The following is a 16,979-nucleotide window of genomic DNA, read 5'->3' on the forward strand; positions in this document are numbered from 1 at the left end:
TTCAAAAGCTAGTGTTTTTTAAATACTTTGGTTGCGAGAATTTCTATTTGAAAAGTTGCACAAGAAGCTCTAAGGCCTTTGTTATTAACTAGCTGTTGTAATTCTTGTTACAGCATGTAAGGTTCTTATATAGCTTGTTTGTCCTATATTAGAGCAGTTAATAGCTGAGATTTAAGTCCTCCTACTTTTAGCCTCATCTACATCTGTTCAGAAACACTGGCTGGCTGCCACTGCTCTGCAGCTGTCTAGGTTCTGTCTCTAAAGCTGTCCTGGGTCAGTAGCCACCCTATGTAACCTTATTCAAACTATAATTTGGATTGTGTCCTTTGTTATTGCTTTCTAATTTATTTGATGGTTGGATTCAAACTTCCTTTCTGCTATATTAGCCAGTGATCTTGAAATTAACCCAATGCTCTAAAACAAAATAGGTTGATGGTGGTATGGGAAGTAAAAATCTTTAGGCTAAGGGACAAATGACTTCCCTTTCCCCAATATGTACAAAGGAAACAAAAAACTATTTTTACAGCAAAGTATTTTATTCACACGGAACATGTAAGACACGCAGACACTGAATTCAGAGTAACCTTCTGCATCAGTAAATGCAGTCTCCCATTATTACAGGCTGCCAACTCAAATAATCCTGTTCAGATCTTAAATGTATGGGATAAACCTGAGAGATTCAAGAACTGACATCATTACGTTGATGGATAAAGGCACACAACGACCACCCAAGACTGTTTTTACTTGGCCAAATACATGTTTTATGTTTAGAGTATGCAGGTGTATGATGTGCACAAATCACAGCAAATGACAGGAGACAATGATAATTTCATGGAATCCTAACTTATTTTTGCAAGAAACTCATGAAAGTTATTTTTAATATTTTTGTCAGAAACTTAATGATTACAGTAGAATATTTTTACAGTTTCTGGAAGTTGCATCCTTTAGAGAACAGTGAGACACAGAAACTGACAGTACTTTTTACATTATGCCATATTTTTTCTCTGTGCTCAGATGGAATTTAGAGAACAACTCAGCTCATTCTGAAACATATACAAAGCAGTTTGTCAGCAGATGAGGCATGGAGTAGGCTCCATAGATTGCATTGACTCTGTTTAGAACAGGAGTTTACACATATAGCTTACGCATGAGCACTTCCATATAGAAGTCTAGGGTGTCCTAATTGCCACTGAAGTCTCACCCTAGACCACAATAAACTGCCGCATAATTCAATCCATTTGGTAAGAAGTGGATATTTTGGTACAAGATATCATGCTTCTGTATCCAAAGACATCACTGGCAATGAGACAATGACTGACAATAAAATGGAAACATGAAGAAATTTTTATTACTGATTTTTTGGAATGGCCAGAACAGAACAGTGTGATCCCAGGACACCATCAGAAGCTCCAGCAGGTCTAATTGTAAACAGAATAAGAGAGTCACCAAAAATAAGTAAGAGCACATCTGCAAACACATAGTTGCCATGCTACAAATCTGTTGGGGAAAACAGCATTTGGATTAGCAGTCCAAGGCCTTCCCCAAAGACAGAGTTGAATTGTGCTTCCTCATGTGTGTAGAACCACACACATAAGTATAGTGTGGTTTCCTCTGCAAAAATCTCCCAGCGTTGATTTTTGTGTGGAGAGAGGGGCCATATATGAATATGATATATATATGATATATGGGGGTATGTAACCCCCAAAAATTAAAGATATCACTACATCTGAAAAAATTAAACGTATTACTACATCTGAAATATTTTATAATTCTTTTGCATTGCAAAAGTACATATTTGACTTCATCAGTAAAGAAAGTAAATACATGATATACCGAGGATTTTTACTGTTTTGAAGCATGCAAAGCACTAGTAATCAAAACACACTTCTATTTGTTATGTTTTACTCACTTTTGGGAAATGTGACTATCCCAGAATAGCGTTCCAAAGAAAACCGTGATTCTAACAAGAAGATATAAAGGAAGGAAGTAAAAGCTCTCCACATATGATTTTGATACAGTCCAGTACTTTCAACCCAATGAATAACAAATTAAACTACCAAAGATGAATCGTGCATTCAATACACTCACAATATTCAAGATGTTCATGATATTCTGTAGGCCAACTCAGGAGTTAGGTTTTCATGTTACTTTGAGTGAAGAATGTGATCCCATTGGAGTATGCTCATTGATGCTTAAGGTTTCTGTAAAACTATCTAATCTTAAGGGCTGTATTCAGACTATTATAGCCGCCAGTGCTACAACAACAGCCTGGCAGCATGATTCATATTTATTCCCTTAGGTATTCCAGCTCTCATACAGTCAGTGGGTTAAGTGCCTCCACAAGGAAATTCAGAAACCTTAAGGAGGAAGCCTTTTCCTTTCCACTGGCAGTACAGCAAGTAAGTATCTTTGGAAGAGCTCAACCATGATTTTTGTCTGACAGTTGTACCTACTCTTGTACCTACATAGAACAGACACCTTCATTCCCTGAGATTCAGAGCATTGAATTTACTTTTGAGCACAACGAGATAATAAAGGATGCTTCCTTTTATACACAATTAGGGAACTTGACCAGAAAGAGATGCTAAGATCTCCCTCTGTTTACACCTCTTATGGAAGTACCTGAATCTCAGACAGGTATGTAGCTTGGACTGAGCTGAACTATTTATTCTCCACTTTTCCTGTTGAATCTGAATCACAGTGTAGAAAAAGACCAAAACATTCAAGGGATACATGGGAATCTATCACTAGGATTACACTGGCACAATGAAAAGACAAATCAGGCCTCAAAATAGCATAAGGTCATTTTAAACTTCTAATGTATGTAAGCTTTGAAATTTTTGCCTTTTCTTATTTTAGCAATCATAGAATGAGATGTGAAAGGGAAAACACCCTGAGCAATCACTACTTAGAGGCAGAATTTAGAGGCACACAATTAATTCATGTGCAGTGGATAGTAAAACAATTATTAAAACAACACTTAGAAAATAAAATGTACATCTATTACTTTTTAAGAATTAGAGAGGACTGTTCAAAGGACACACATTATTTACGCAATGAGCAACATGGACACATCTAAATTTTGTTGATGGGTTTTGCGTTAGAGAAGGCTGAGGGAATCTTATTTATGTTTATAAATATTTCAAGGGTGGTTGTCAAGAGGATGGGACCAGACTCCTTTCAGTGCTGCCCAACAATAGGATGAGGGGCAACAGGCACAGAGTGAAGGACAGGAGGTTCCATCTGGATATGAAGAGAAACTTCTTTACTTTGAGGGTGCCAGAGCACTGCAACAGGCTGCCCAGAGAGGTTGTGGGGTCTCCTCTGGAGACATTCAAAACCTGCCTGGACACATTCTTGTGCAATCTGCTCCAGGTGAACCTGCTTTAGCAGGTGGGTTAGACTGATGATCTCCAGAGGTCCCTTCCAACCACAACCACTCTGTGATTCTTTGAATATGATATATTGCTTTCCTGGTTAGGACTTTCTTTAATAGGGGTAGCTAATACTCTAAAAATATTTCATGAATGTGTCTCGGTTCATGCTCTTTCAGTGTAAATGCACAGAATGATTTATAACTTCTGTGGTACAGACAGTTTTTTTTAAAGCATGTTTCAAAGCAAATTGAGCAGAAGTTTGGGTTTGTTATTTTTTGTTGTTGTTGTTGTTGTTTTTCCTTTTGTTCTTCAACTCCACAAGAATTCATATTTCATTGACATTAGTATGGTCCACCTGAGTGGGTTAACAAAATAAAGACAGATGTCAGTGGAGTAACTCTATCACTTCTTTAGTTGAAAGATGCCACTGACAGACTTCTGTGCCCACTCTCACAGAAATATCTCCTGATGATATCTCCCTACCACCAATATCTCAGAAACCAGCAAGAAGTGTTATCAAATGGTATCTGTTTCCTTGTGTGTTCATGCAAGATTTCACACTTTCCGCAGACAGGAATTTGAGAATTATAAGAGTGACATGAAGAGAAAGATGTTTTGTAGGACTGTTTTAATATACAGCTACTAAGAGCAACACATTCTTTTACTCATAGACATGGGCCTTTCCCTCTCTTCTCTGTGCTTGTGGTAGTGAAAACAGAATGGTTCAGTTATTTCAAGACAAGTAGAAATCACACAAAAAAGAAATCACAAGCCCCACAGGTGATCATGAGCAGTATGACAGGAATATTATGTACTGGTTGCACTGGCAGTATAGACACAGCAGCAGGCAGGAGGAGAAGGAGGTGGAACTAGTTTTCTACTCTGGCAACTGTAATTTCATAGAGGGTCATGGTGTCCCTGAGATTTTGGTCAGCTTTCAACAGTGTGATCCTTCTTCACTTCACTGCAATACTGATTTCTGTAACTGAATATGTCAAACTGCATTTTCAACAACATCTTGAGTACTACTTCAGAGCTGACAGGCATGAACTGCTACTGTATTTTCAGCAGTATTAGACACAGCACTGATCTGGGAGTTCAGTTCATCAGTGACCTACCTGATTTGTTACCTCCCCTCTAGAAGAGAGGTTTATTATCTCTCCCAGGTTTCCAGATTGCTTTTCTATTATCTATTTATCTTCTACACTTCTACTGACTACGTGCTTTAGCCGATAACTGCCAGCTGCCTCAAATTCTCTGTGATGCCTGATAGAGATCTTTTGCAGTTGAGTCTATTGCTGTAGTTACAACGTCCTGTGTTCTGTGTCCCTGGGAGCTGTAAAAGAAAAATAATTTTATTGGGTGAGGAACAGACATGATTGATGCTTATAGAGGAGACTGACCTCAATAGAAAGACATGCTTTGGCTATGTTTTATCATTAGAATTCTACAGTCTTATCATATTCATATGAATTTTATCACAAAAATTGAAGTATACATATCTCTTTCACTTAGAGAACTAGGATTATGATTTTATGCTAGCGACAGCTATCTGTGTGTAGGAATGAGGGTAGAGTGAGACACAGGCTGACAATGATTAGTTGTTGATACAAATCTTACAGAAGGTGGCCTAGGTGATTTACCAATATAATTCTAATGATAATACCCTGTGTATTTGCTAGAGATGAAGAGCATGCACACCACATCATGGACATGTTGCATGTGGACATCAGACAAGTTTGAATTGTGTATCTATGGAACAGCAGTCAGTCCAGAAAACAAAACAAAGCAACATGATCAGAATGTAATCTTGTGTAGGCCAGAATGACACAAAATTTAATTTTATTTATTTTTCAGCTTCCTTTGAAAATCACTTTCCTAACGTTCTACAAAACAATACATAAACTTTAATATTTCACTGTAAAATACAATGTAGCCATGCTTTGCATTTTACAGGAACTGTCTGAGCTCCTATGTGGCCTATGATTTTCTTCAGGACATTCAAAGTGTTTGAATATGGAAGAGAGCTTAACACTGTCAAGTATACAACTTTGATTTCAGTACTAGTGGCTTCTCTGTGAAAGACCTTACATCAGATTTCATCCTAATTTACACATTTTTAATCCTGTAATTGTCGGCCTGCCTGGAAGTGACAGTGAGTTTGACCATGGGCATCTGTACCCAAGCCCCCTTTGTTTGTATGCCCGAGACCACTGCTTAGTGTTTGCTCTTCTCTCCACTTGGCTCAGGGGACCTCTCTTGAGAGCTTGTTGGTCTTTCAAGGCCAGTAGTGCAACCTGTTGGCAGGACAGATGCTGTGACTGCTGGGATGCTGAGCACAGGCTCCCTTCGGACACTTGCACAAGAGATGACTGACACCACTACCCAAATTAATGCAAATGCAACTTCCACAAGCTTCTCTGGCAGTCACCAAGGATGTTTGCTCCTAAAAACGTCCCTGGACTCAGGTACGTAACTCAAGTATTACTTAGTGTATGTGATGGCACGAAAATGACTCCAAACTGTTCAATCTGTTTCAGGAATAAAAGTACTTGCTCCTCTGATGAATTACTTACTTCTCCTTACAACTACAGTGCCAGGATCTGCCCAGAGACTGTAGCCACCTGGCTGCTTTACAAACACGTGACAAAGTATTCTCTCCTGAATGTGAATAACTTGCAGTGGAAGCAGATGACACACAAATTATAACAATAGTATCCTTGAGAAAGAAGGAATGATAAAATGTTATATTACTGAGTTTTCTGGGTCTGTGTCTTATGGTTTAATGATTACAGTGTAAAACATAGAACAATTCCTAACACTTCTCGCGCAAAAGCAAACAGATTCATAAGCAAAGGAATTTGTGCTCCAAGATGGCAGTCCTCTCTTGATAGATTCTGTGATGTGTAACAGGTATTGCCACTCGTGCTGCAGCTTTTTTTTGGGGGTGCCACGCTTCTTTCCAGATTATTTTTCAAACTTTTTTGTTCGCTATGTCTGATGCTAGTTAGGGGATTCAAATGTTATTAATGGAAAATAAATAGACAACCCTATCAAGTCCTTCCCTTCTTCACTTCACTCAGCAAACTGGAATATCCCCAACTACAACACAAGTTCTCTCTCCCCCTTCCCTTACACAGGCAGTCTCAGTTCCTAACACATATGTGAAGATCCTATTCATAAAGCTCTCACTAAACAAATAACATGCGATAAATTTTAAAATAAAATATAATCCCATGATAACCACATTTACTTTTGCACACATTTTGCAACATAATGTCAACAACTGTGATTAGTCCAGCCTCTTCACAGTTCTTTAAATGTTGCACATAATGTGCAACTTTTACCCATGAGAACAGACATTATGATAAAGGCTTTAATTATGCAATTATATGATTATGTTCTCTTTCCCTACAGGATTTTAGGCTTAAGGTCAGAACTTTTGGAGAATTTAGTGGCCACTTTCATAAATACGTTCATGATATATACAAAACAGTTATTGTAACTTTTTTTTCTTTTAAGGTAGAAGAAAAGGAGGCAGAGATGACCAAGATTTTAATCAACAACTCATTGCTGACTTGTCAAATTTAAGTTCCTGCTTCAGAAGAGAGATCCCACGTTTAGCACAAAAAACACTCCGATGCTACTCTATGCAACCTTTTCGTGGAATCGTGAGGGCACACAGCCTTACAATATGAAATACTTGGCAACCTCAGCTCTGAAGAGGAGGAGAACGGGGTGGGGCGCTGGGTGGGGGAGTGGACACGTCTTGTGCTGCCAGAAATGAGGTGAAGAGCGCGACACGCGGCCAGTGGGGCTCTCTGCGCCCCTCTCCTCCCCGGCGAGCGCACACAGCCGCGGCCGCGCCTCCGAGCGAGGGTGGGTGCGTCCTCGGCTGCTTCGGAACCCGCTGCGGTAGCGCCGGGCGGGCAGGTAGGCGGGGAGGCCGCAGGCGGCGGGGCCTCACGCCTCACCCTGGCGGGCGCGGGGACCCGCTGCTGCCCGCCTACACCCCCCCGGCCCGGCACGACCCGGCCCGGCCCGGCCCGGCGCAGCCCGGCGCGGAGCGTCCCACCTCCCGCGCTGGCTCCGTCTCCCCGGTCCGGGCGCCGCGCCCCCGCCAACCCCGCGGAGCCGGGTTGGGCAGCCTGGGAGGCGTCTCCTCCGCAGCCCCCGCCCCCCCTCGCCCGTGCTGAAGCGCCTCGGCCGCTCCCCGGCAGCACCCCCGGGACAGCGGCGCCCCGTCGGCCCCGCAGCAGCACCCGGGCCTCCCTCTCTGCCGCCCGGCCCGGGCTCTCCCGCCGCTGCTCCGCTGCCGAGGACACCTCATGGGAAATAAATAAATTTAATTACCCCGCTCGCCCCCGCGGCAGGGAGAGAAGCCGGCGGCGGCCGCGGGATTAGATCCGGCCCAAGCTAGAGACCAGGTAACGTAACCTACCCGCCAGGAGGGAGGAGGAGGAGCAGCGAGGCCGCTGAGGTCGCCCCCGCAGGGGAGGGCTCCGGGGGACGGAGAAGGGGCTGCCGCAGCCGGGGCGCGCTGGCATGGTCCCCGGCTGGTTGCGTGAGGGCAGCTGCCCCCGCGCTGTGCGCGCAGCACTGTCAGTCACTGACACACACGCACACACGAGCCACCGCCCACGCAGGTGTGGATGGATGGATGGATAGATGGACGGACGGACGGACGGACGCCGCATGGGGCGCAGCCACCGCCCCTCGCGGGCGCTGCTCCTGTCGGGCTTTGTCCCCCGGTACCAAAGCAGCCACTGCAGGGAGACGCCGCACTCCCCGCCGGCCCTGCAGCCAGCGGCTCCCCGCTGCCATGTGGGCGTCCGGCTTTGACATAAGGGCGAGGAGGCGGGCGGCGGGGCCGAGCCGAGACCGCAGCTTCGGGGGGGAGCGGCGCGATCCCGCCCCCGCACCGCTGCGCGCATCTCGGCGGGGTGGCGAGCTGGGGCGCAGGGGCCGCCTCCCGCCGCATCCCCGGGCGCTGCGGCACCGCCCGCCCCGAGCAGAGTCATGGCCGGGGCGGCCCCGCCTCGGGGGCAGCTCCGCTGGGAAATGTGGACGGGGAGCAGCAGCCGCACCAGCAGCGAAGCAAGGACCGTGCCGCCGCTCTTGCCGTCATCAGAAACGGGCCTGCAAGAAGCGCTGATGTCATAGCTCTGTGGTCAGGATGACCTTGGGGAACGTGGGTCTGGATGGACCCTTTGCTGCACGTGCCAGCTGCAGCACCTGTTACCCTGCTCTGGCCGCTCTGAGCCCGACAATGCTGGCATTATTATCTCCAAACATTGCTAGCTTTAGTTAGTGATTGTGTACTCCTTGTGTAACTGGTACCAGAGGAGGGAAAATATTGCTTCTCCATCATTCTCTTTACTTGACCTCTGCTGTCACACAGTGGATTCAAGGTCCTTGAAGGGAATGGTTTGAGCAGCCTCCTTGGCAAGGAGCAATCATCCCGAGAGAAAAGGGGTTTTCTGTGCCCATGGAGACCCCTGTGCCCTGAGTTTGTAGTTGCTGAAGTGGCCCCTACAAGACACTGAAGCAAGGAAACAATCTTAGAAGAGACCGAGAAGTTGCCCTGTTCACATTTCAGAGACCAGAGTGTCCCTGGCTACTCCTGGTAGAGGATGTTACCTCTCAGTCCTGCAGGGTCGCAGGACAGACACAGGTCCTCCAGTGCTTTTCCAGTCAGGTGGACAGGAAAACAAAGCAAAAATTAATAACATTTAAAGACGACTCTTACTGAAATTATTATTGAAAGCTGTTTTCGGAAAAAGAAACTGAAGGAAGCTAATGCCTCATGGAGGTGTCCATTCCTGTTTCATTGGTCTCTATAATAATCCCTCATGCTTTCATAGTGACATCCAGCTGTGCCTCTCAAGTTACTTATCAAATAGTAATGAAATAGGTGCTTGCATCTTCCGTTGCAGGAATGGGGCCATAAACTTAACCGCATACCAATTGAGCCAACAAAATATTGCCTCAGCTCAGTCTAGATCTTCAAGACAGAGGGAGGTAGACCGATATTTAAAGGAAGCAGAAAACTGACAAATAGTTCAATACAAGTTGTAAATGCTTTTACGTACAAGTATTAAATCTGGAAATAATGTATATGTGATTCCCTCCTTATTTTTAAAGACAACTCTCTCTCCTTCCATTATTGTCTGCTAGCTTTGAATACCATACCTGAGAATCAGTGCTGACTATCTACTCCGTCTGCATGGTAGAATAAGTTCAGAGAAGAAATTATACTTCAGATGTTTCTGTTATTTGTGCAATTTATTATAAAACTGTAACTCCATGTATCTGTAATGGCCCAGCTAGCTTAGTTTGCAACAAAGTATTTTAAATGTAAGTGGCTTCAGAGCAAAATCAGTAATCATTTTGAATAGGCAAAGAGTGGTAGCTGGAGGTTATGAGTTTTATTTTATGGCAGCAGTAAGTGATTTTGGTTAATGAAGTCAGTCTTATTTTATTTATATGATAGAGTTTGGAATAACATAAATATCAGCTGTGGTCTTCATGGAAGGTCTTCACGGATGGTACAGAAATAAATTCACATGTTTTATGGATAAGAAATACTTTGGATTATGTAGTGATACAACTGATCTGAACAGGTATTTGACGTGTAAAGTGATGAAGGAAGAGTAGATACAAACTTTTGCAGGAGACTTTGAAATATACAAAGGGAAATATCAAAGAAACTGAATACAGTTAAACATTGTGGCTCTGCAAGTGAAGAGAGCTGGAATTCTGTTTCAGCAATTTTCAGGGTAAATGAATGCATCATTAATAGTATACAAAAAAAGTCTCCTTCCAGCTCTTTAACCTAAATCCATCTGTCACTTATCTGCGGTATATATTGGATTTAAGCTCACTCAGCTCTTGCTATGGAAAAATCCTCATTCTAGAATCTGAGTTTTACGGAGACAGGAGATCTTATGGGCAGATTTAAAGGAGATGCTGTTATTTATGGACAGGCAAGTTAAGGGGGAGAAAAGAGCACTTCTTGAATCACAAGCTGTTTTGTTTGTTTTTGTTAATGTTTTTCTTTCATTACTCTTCTTTCCTGAATTTTGTTCACTATTTCATGCTTTCTGTCTATTTCTTTAAATATTTATACATATATAAAAATATATTTCTGGTACCCATTACCCATTGCTTATTGGTTTTCTTAATTTTAGAAAAATATATCCTTCTAGATATCCTTTTTTTCTTAAGTAAATTATCTTGTCCATTTTTCACAATGAGCAGGTGGTAGCACTTCCAGTAACTCTGGTTATTGTTGGGGCCCTTCCAGTCCAAGAAAAGGGACTATGGCTCACCTGCTTTTTTTTTTTTTTTCTATTGCAACATCACATGATTCCTATAAAGAGCTGAATTTTTCTTGATTAGATGATTGCTTTAGAAAAAATGGTGTCTGAATATAATTCTTAATTAGTTATATCCTTTACACCATTTGCTAGAATTAGAGCTGTCCATTTTCTTATGCAAGGACCAAGAAAAGAAGAACGGGTTTGGGCTGTGCTAGTAATCTGTGCTGCTAAATGAATCTTATGTTTCAAGGTCAATATGATTATGAAAACATATAATTCTCATTTGATTTTTATTAAAAAGGGTTAGGTCATAGCCATTAATCATTGATAGAGAACATTTCCAGTTTCTGCATCTGTTCATGTAATATATGTGGCCTAATGTTTGAACAGAATCAAGGAGGAGGTTAGATGGGAAAATAGGACTCATTGGCCAACTGTTTTATGTGTCAAATGAAAGTGAGAAACAGGCTGTGTTCCACATACACAACTCAGTCCAAACCTGCATTCCTTGACTTGCATGTATTTGTGAGCTGTTGTGCCAGCTTTCATAGTTTTATTGTGAATCTTGGAACATTTGAAGAAAATTTTGCAGTATTCAAACAAAAGTAATTGGGATATATGAATAAGGGCATGATATTCCATGACTTGAGGAAGAGAGTGGGTTGGACAGATTGACTGGGGAACACTACTTGGCTTTCTAATCTATAATATATTTCTGATATTTCTTATAGGTCTTGGTCTTGTAGCCAAGCAATCAAAATAATGTTAAGCTTTTATTGAAGAGAAAATGTCTAGCTAACCAGGTCACAGTGGCTGACAAACCAGAGTCTCAGTTTGGGTTTTTTTTCCTCTCAGTCTCAAGATTTTAAATTAATAATATTTGTGTCTGGTAGGGTGGTTAATCATTAGCAGATCATTCTTTTGTTGATTATATTTTTAAGTTTAGTTTATGCAATGTCTTTAAGTAGTTCCTTTATTTGTTATTTTCAAGGTCAAGCCTCCAGTTACATGCTAATATTTTTTTTATTTTCAGGACATGGTGGTTTCCTGTCTCATGACACTTGCAGTAATATGTAATCAGAAGTGTGCGTTAAGAACATTTGCTTGAGAAAAACTGAATAAGCATTTCCAAAAGGATATTAATATAACTAGGGCAATTTAAAAAGTTCCCAAAATGAAGGAGGAAAATTAATGGAAAAGAGTGGAGCCTTAGCATAGCATATGCTTTTGCTTTGTGATTGTAAGACTTAAGATCATAAAAAATGGAATTAGTGTTAATTCACAAAAGGAAGCAGTAGAAAACAAACTTAACCCTGATTTTTATTTTTTTTAACTTTAAATTTAGCTGTTGATGCATTTTATTTTAACCTGGTGTCATGATTATTGAATGTGAAGTATTGAATGCGTTTCAGTTCCACCCAACAAGAAAGAAGTGCTCTTAATAATAGTGTAAATCATATAGAATTGGCTAATAACTTTAGACTGCAGGAAACTTGTACTTTTAAGTCAACTATTCACAAGCTGCAGAAAGCCCAAACATTATAGAAGTTGGAATATTTCAGAATAGGTAGATTTGACATTCTTTTCATATGGTTACTATGAAAGATAATGACAGCATCTGATTTTAATGGTCAAAGCATAAAACTCTGTGGACTGGAGTTGCCTGAACATGCAGGATTGTTTAGACAGTGTTTGCTTTCTTCCAGCCTGAACGTTTGTATCCCCCAAAAAAACACTTGCCAGTTGTTTTGACAGCAAGCTTGGTAGTTATTTCACTTTTATCTCTCTTTAAGGCTTTCCAATGGAAGGACTAAGCTGGAGGTGATGATCAAGGTCCTGTGGGAACATTCAGAAAGCACATTGCACAGAAGACAGCTCAGAATACCTCCTGTATTTAATGACTTTTCTTATCTTTATATATTTTTGAGAGCTCTGGTCCTTTAGAATAGCTCGTCTTCCCACACCTGCTAGCAGACTCTTGCTGCAGCTTCAGGCATGACCATTGTACAGTGCCCTTCACATGGCCTCAGTGTCAGCAAACTGTTGGCAGCACTCCCAAGTTTTGCACTTAAGGATAGAACATATGACAAAGAGTTGTAATGGTGTCCAAAATACGTTTTGCATCAAAGAACTTTACCCATTTGCTGTCCCTACAGTGGTGATAACAACAGAGCCATGATGTATGTTGCCTTTTGCATGTGTTCCATGCAACAGAAATTAGTAAAATCAGTCACAAAACAGCACTACATCATCCCTAAAAATAGATTTTTTTTTTTCATAGAAATAGATGTTAGCATTCATGCCTGCCACTCGTGACTTAGACAGCCTTGCAGTCTATGGTACAAACAAAAAGGAGACAAAAGAAGATGAAATCCCAATTTATCTCTTGTATTAGTATCAAACTCATAGTGTCAGCTTCAGATTTATACTTCTCAGTCTTGTTTTCTGAATTCAAGAAATACTGAGAACAAATGTGTATTTTACAGCACTAAAAACATGTGAAGGAACACAGCAAAAAGACTTACCATTTCTGTGCCAGCAAAAATGGCAAAAACATACATAGAATCACAGAATCATAGAATGTCCTGAGTCTGAAGGGACCCACAAGGATCGTCAAGTCCAACTCCTGTCCCCACATATGACAACTCCACAGTTCACACCATGTGTCTGAGGGCATTGTCCAGTCTCTTCTTGATCACTGCCATGATGAGGTCTCCTCTCAGTCTCCTCTTCTGCAGGCTGAACAAACCAAGTGACTTTAGCCGCTCCTCATACAACTTCCTGTCCAAACCCTTCACCAACTTCATAGCCCTCTTCTGGACACTCTGTAGTAGCTTAATATCTTTTTCATGCTGCAGCACCCAGAACTGCATACAGAGCTCCAGGTGAGGCCGCACCAGTGCAGAGCAGAGCAGGATGATCACCTCCCTGCCCAGCTGGCAATGCTGTGCTGGATGCACCCAGGACACAGCTGGCCCTCTTGGCTGCCAGGGCACACTGTTGGCTCATGTTCAAGTTGCTGTGGACCAGAACCCCCAGATCCCTCTCTGCAGAGCTGCCTTCCAGCATCTTGTCCCCCAGTCTGTATGTACAGCCAGGGTTGCCATGTCCCAGGTGCAAAATCCAGCACTTGCTCTTGTTGAACTTCATGCAGTTGGTGATTGCCCAGTTCTCCAATTTGTCCAGAAAATCAGTTCCTACTGTAATGTGTTTAATCAGCATTGCAGACAGAGAAATGCACTCGCTTTCAGCATAGGCATTTGAAATAAGCTGTGTTAAAGAGGTGGTTTTCTTTTTAACATTAGATATGAAGTGCTTTGTGGCATTTTTTTTTCCAAATATCTGGGATAATGATATAAATATTTGGCAATGAAGGTTAGAATTTTTGAAGTGACACAGGATTATGTTCAAACTACCAACCATAACAACTTGGCTTCTGAGAGACATAGTTGCTTTTCTCTGCTGATCTTACAGAGTTATGGAAATTGGAAACCTTAAAATGTAGAACATCTTAACAGTTTGCCATGTTATTGAATTAAAATACCATAGGACTTGTGTTTATGAAATTGACCTCCGATAGTTTGCATTCATAATATGGTGCTCAGGGCAGGTTCAAGAAAGAAAGAAAAAAGAGCAACTTGGTGCAAATAAGCTTCCCATGGGAATGTAGGTGTTTGATTTCTTAGCAATTTGAATTTTATGTGTTAAACTCCATGATAATTCTGCCTTTGCTGAGTATCCTCTCCATCGAACTTTTCTAAAAGTTAACTCCTTTTGCATGCTATGCCAGGGACAGATGTGGATCTGAAACTGTACTGGGCCCTGTGTTCTCAGCAATGCCACCTGTTGATGTTAGAGATGGAAACTGGTGAGCTATAAACTGCAAACTGGAACGGAAGACTAATTTCAGAGACAGAAAAAATGTGCCTAGGACAAAGACTCAAGCTGGCTGAGCAGGAGGGGTTGCATCTGGTAGCAGGTGGACAGAACAGAATAGACCATGGAGAGAAATTGGTACTGGAAGCTGAAGAAGGCAATGGGTCTATCATCCCATACCAAACCCTTTTTAAGATGTACATCTTTATAATAGTTTGTACATAATGTTAAACTAAAGGCTTCCTTTTTGCCCTGTGAAATTTTTAAGATCTCTGCTCATTGTGTCACACAGGGGTTCTAACTCCCTGCCTTCCATTAGGCAGCCCCTTTCCCTTCTTCTTAACAACACTACAAAAGGCGAATCAGGGGACTCAATAGCCCATGATTAGAAGCCACACCACCAGATTTTAGCAAGGAGCGAAAAAAGGTGGTGTATTTTGAGACCTCTGGGTTGTATATTTGAGGAAAATAGGTAGAAAAGAATGTATCATAATAGTCTGTATTTACAAACCATGAAGTATGTATTGTATTTGTGAAGAATAAGAAAAAAAGAGAACCTGTTTCCTTGTTCAGGTGCAGATATAATTATGTTGGCTAGAGGCATCAGGTAGTTTTTGTCCTCATGTTTTTCTGATGTAGTTACCTAAAAAGAGATGTTTTGATGTAGTTATGCTGGATATGAGGGTGCTTTATTTCAATTTAGCTTATTTCCTCATTCATATATAACAACACCAGAGTGTTGTAGGCACTGTGCATGGCCTGTTTCAGTGTTAGCTGTATTATAGTAGTGAAAGAGGTTTATAAGCAAAGCTAATGAATATAAGGGCTAAACTCACATAAGGTAGAGAAATCCAGCAAGGGCATTCAAAACTGAGACCTAAAAGTGCTGTGGTGTTTTCTCTCAGTCAAATAATATGTCAGTGTTGCTTGATTGGCATTTCCTCTGCTTCTGTGACTCCAAGTCCAAACCTGAGCTCCCTTCCTCTCATGCATTTCCACTGGGTTAAAAAGAGTTACTCGTGGTTTATGCACGGTGATGTCTGAAGAAACTCTTTTGATTGCTTCTCAAGACTCAGTTTGCCTTTTGGATCACTTGCTTTGGCTTGCCTGGTTAGTTTAAATGGAAATTACTTCTCATAATGATTACCAGAATGATTTATCTGTTTCCAAGCAAATACTTTCATATGTCCATCTTTGTTCTTCTCTTCCCATCTTTCTTTCTGCGAGAGCATTTTCTCTCTCTCCATTTATTAGAATGAAAATACTCAAGGTAAAATATCAAGTTACTCTTCTGCTCTGCTCATCCTACTGGTGTAGTGGGTTTTCCACACTAAAAATGGAAACTGTCAGACATGCTCTCTTGTAGGACAGCTTTTATGTGGCATAGATGGTGCTGCTCCATACTACCTAGTATTTATGTTTTATCATGCTATTTTTATCTTTTGAGTTAAAAATGTTTACATTATGTACCATTCTCTTTTTAACTCTGCCTTTCAGGTGCTATGATTAGGTAAAGAAAAAATGTAGCCTTAGAAGAATGACAAATGTAGAAGGTGAAAACAGAGTAGAAGGGAAATAGACAATAACCTGAGGAAATATTATTTTGAGGTATTTAACACAGGCAAATATCTTCGAGCTAGCAGAAGTGGAATAATGTGTCATATTTTCTGTCAGAGTGGGTTTTAGTTGTCTTCAGATTTTTTTTTAATTTATTATTTTTGAGAAAGGAGTAGAGAGAATGTTGACCTTTGCTTTTATTATTTCTGTGAGCTAATTGTAGGCTGTAGGAAGGTTTTTGTTGCTGATGAATTGTTGTGTTGTCTGATCACCAAATGGGTGTGCACTCTTGACAGTGCTGTTGTGTATACCAGTATATCCATCAAACAAGATGTTAATAAAGAAATGCATATGAAATACAATATGAGAAAAAATTTAAAAAGAATTGAGCAATACAATTCTCAAACATTAATATTGCAGCCTTGAAAATAAAAGGCAAGTGTTGAGTTTTATAGTCATTGTTTAGCCTGGTGACTGAAAATATCTTGAATTACATTGAATAATGTAAGACACATTCAAAACCATTACACTTAACACTGTAAAATTAAATAAAGGTTAGAGCTAGTATTCAGATGTACTTGAGTAATGATGGCCTGTGACCTCAGTGGGAGCCAATGTGGACTCTGCAGTATGGGTTTGGTCAGGTGCTTTAACAGTGGGCACGCAAAAGGGGGATTGCTCCTGGTTTATGGCTTGTACAGCACAGGGAAGCCCCACGCCAGCCTGTACCCTGCTGACACATCCCACCCTACCTGTTTGTTAAGTGACTCCCTCTCACTTGTGCCATGAAAAGGGAGCTCTGACATAGGAAATGTGAATATGTCATGTATACATTGCTGTGTCCACT

General features: G+C 41.3%; 1 protein-coding gene across 1 annotated transcript in view; it reads left to right on the plus strand.

Moving 5' to 3' along the window:
* Window positions 1–7,576: 7,576 nt before the first annotated feature.
* Window positions 7,577–16,979, plus strand: part of SLC16A7 (solute carrier family 16 member 7) — an 83,343-nt gene continuing 73,940 nt past the window's right edge. Inside the window, exon 1 of the mRNA XM_065636224.1 lies at window positions 7,577–7,804. The gene's annotated coding sequence lies outside the window, so the exon portion shown is untranslated. The remainder of the gene's footprint in view (window positions 7,805–16,979) is intronic.

This window comes from Caloenas nicobarica, chromosome 1 (assembly GCF_036013445.1).
Source record: "Caloenas nicobarica isolate bCalNic1 chromosome 1, bCalNic1.hap1, whole genome shotgun sequence".
Taxonomy (NCBI): Eukaryota; Metazoa; Chordata; class Aves; order Columbiformes; family Columbidae; genus Caloenas; species Caloenas nicobarica.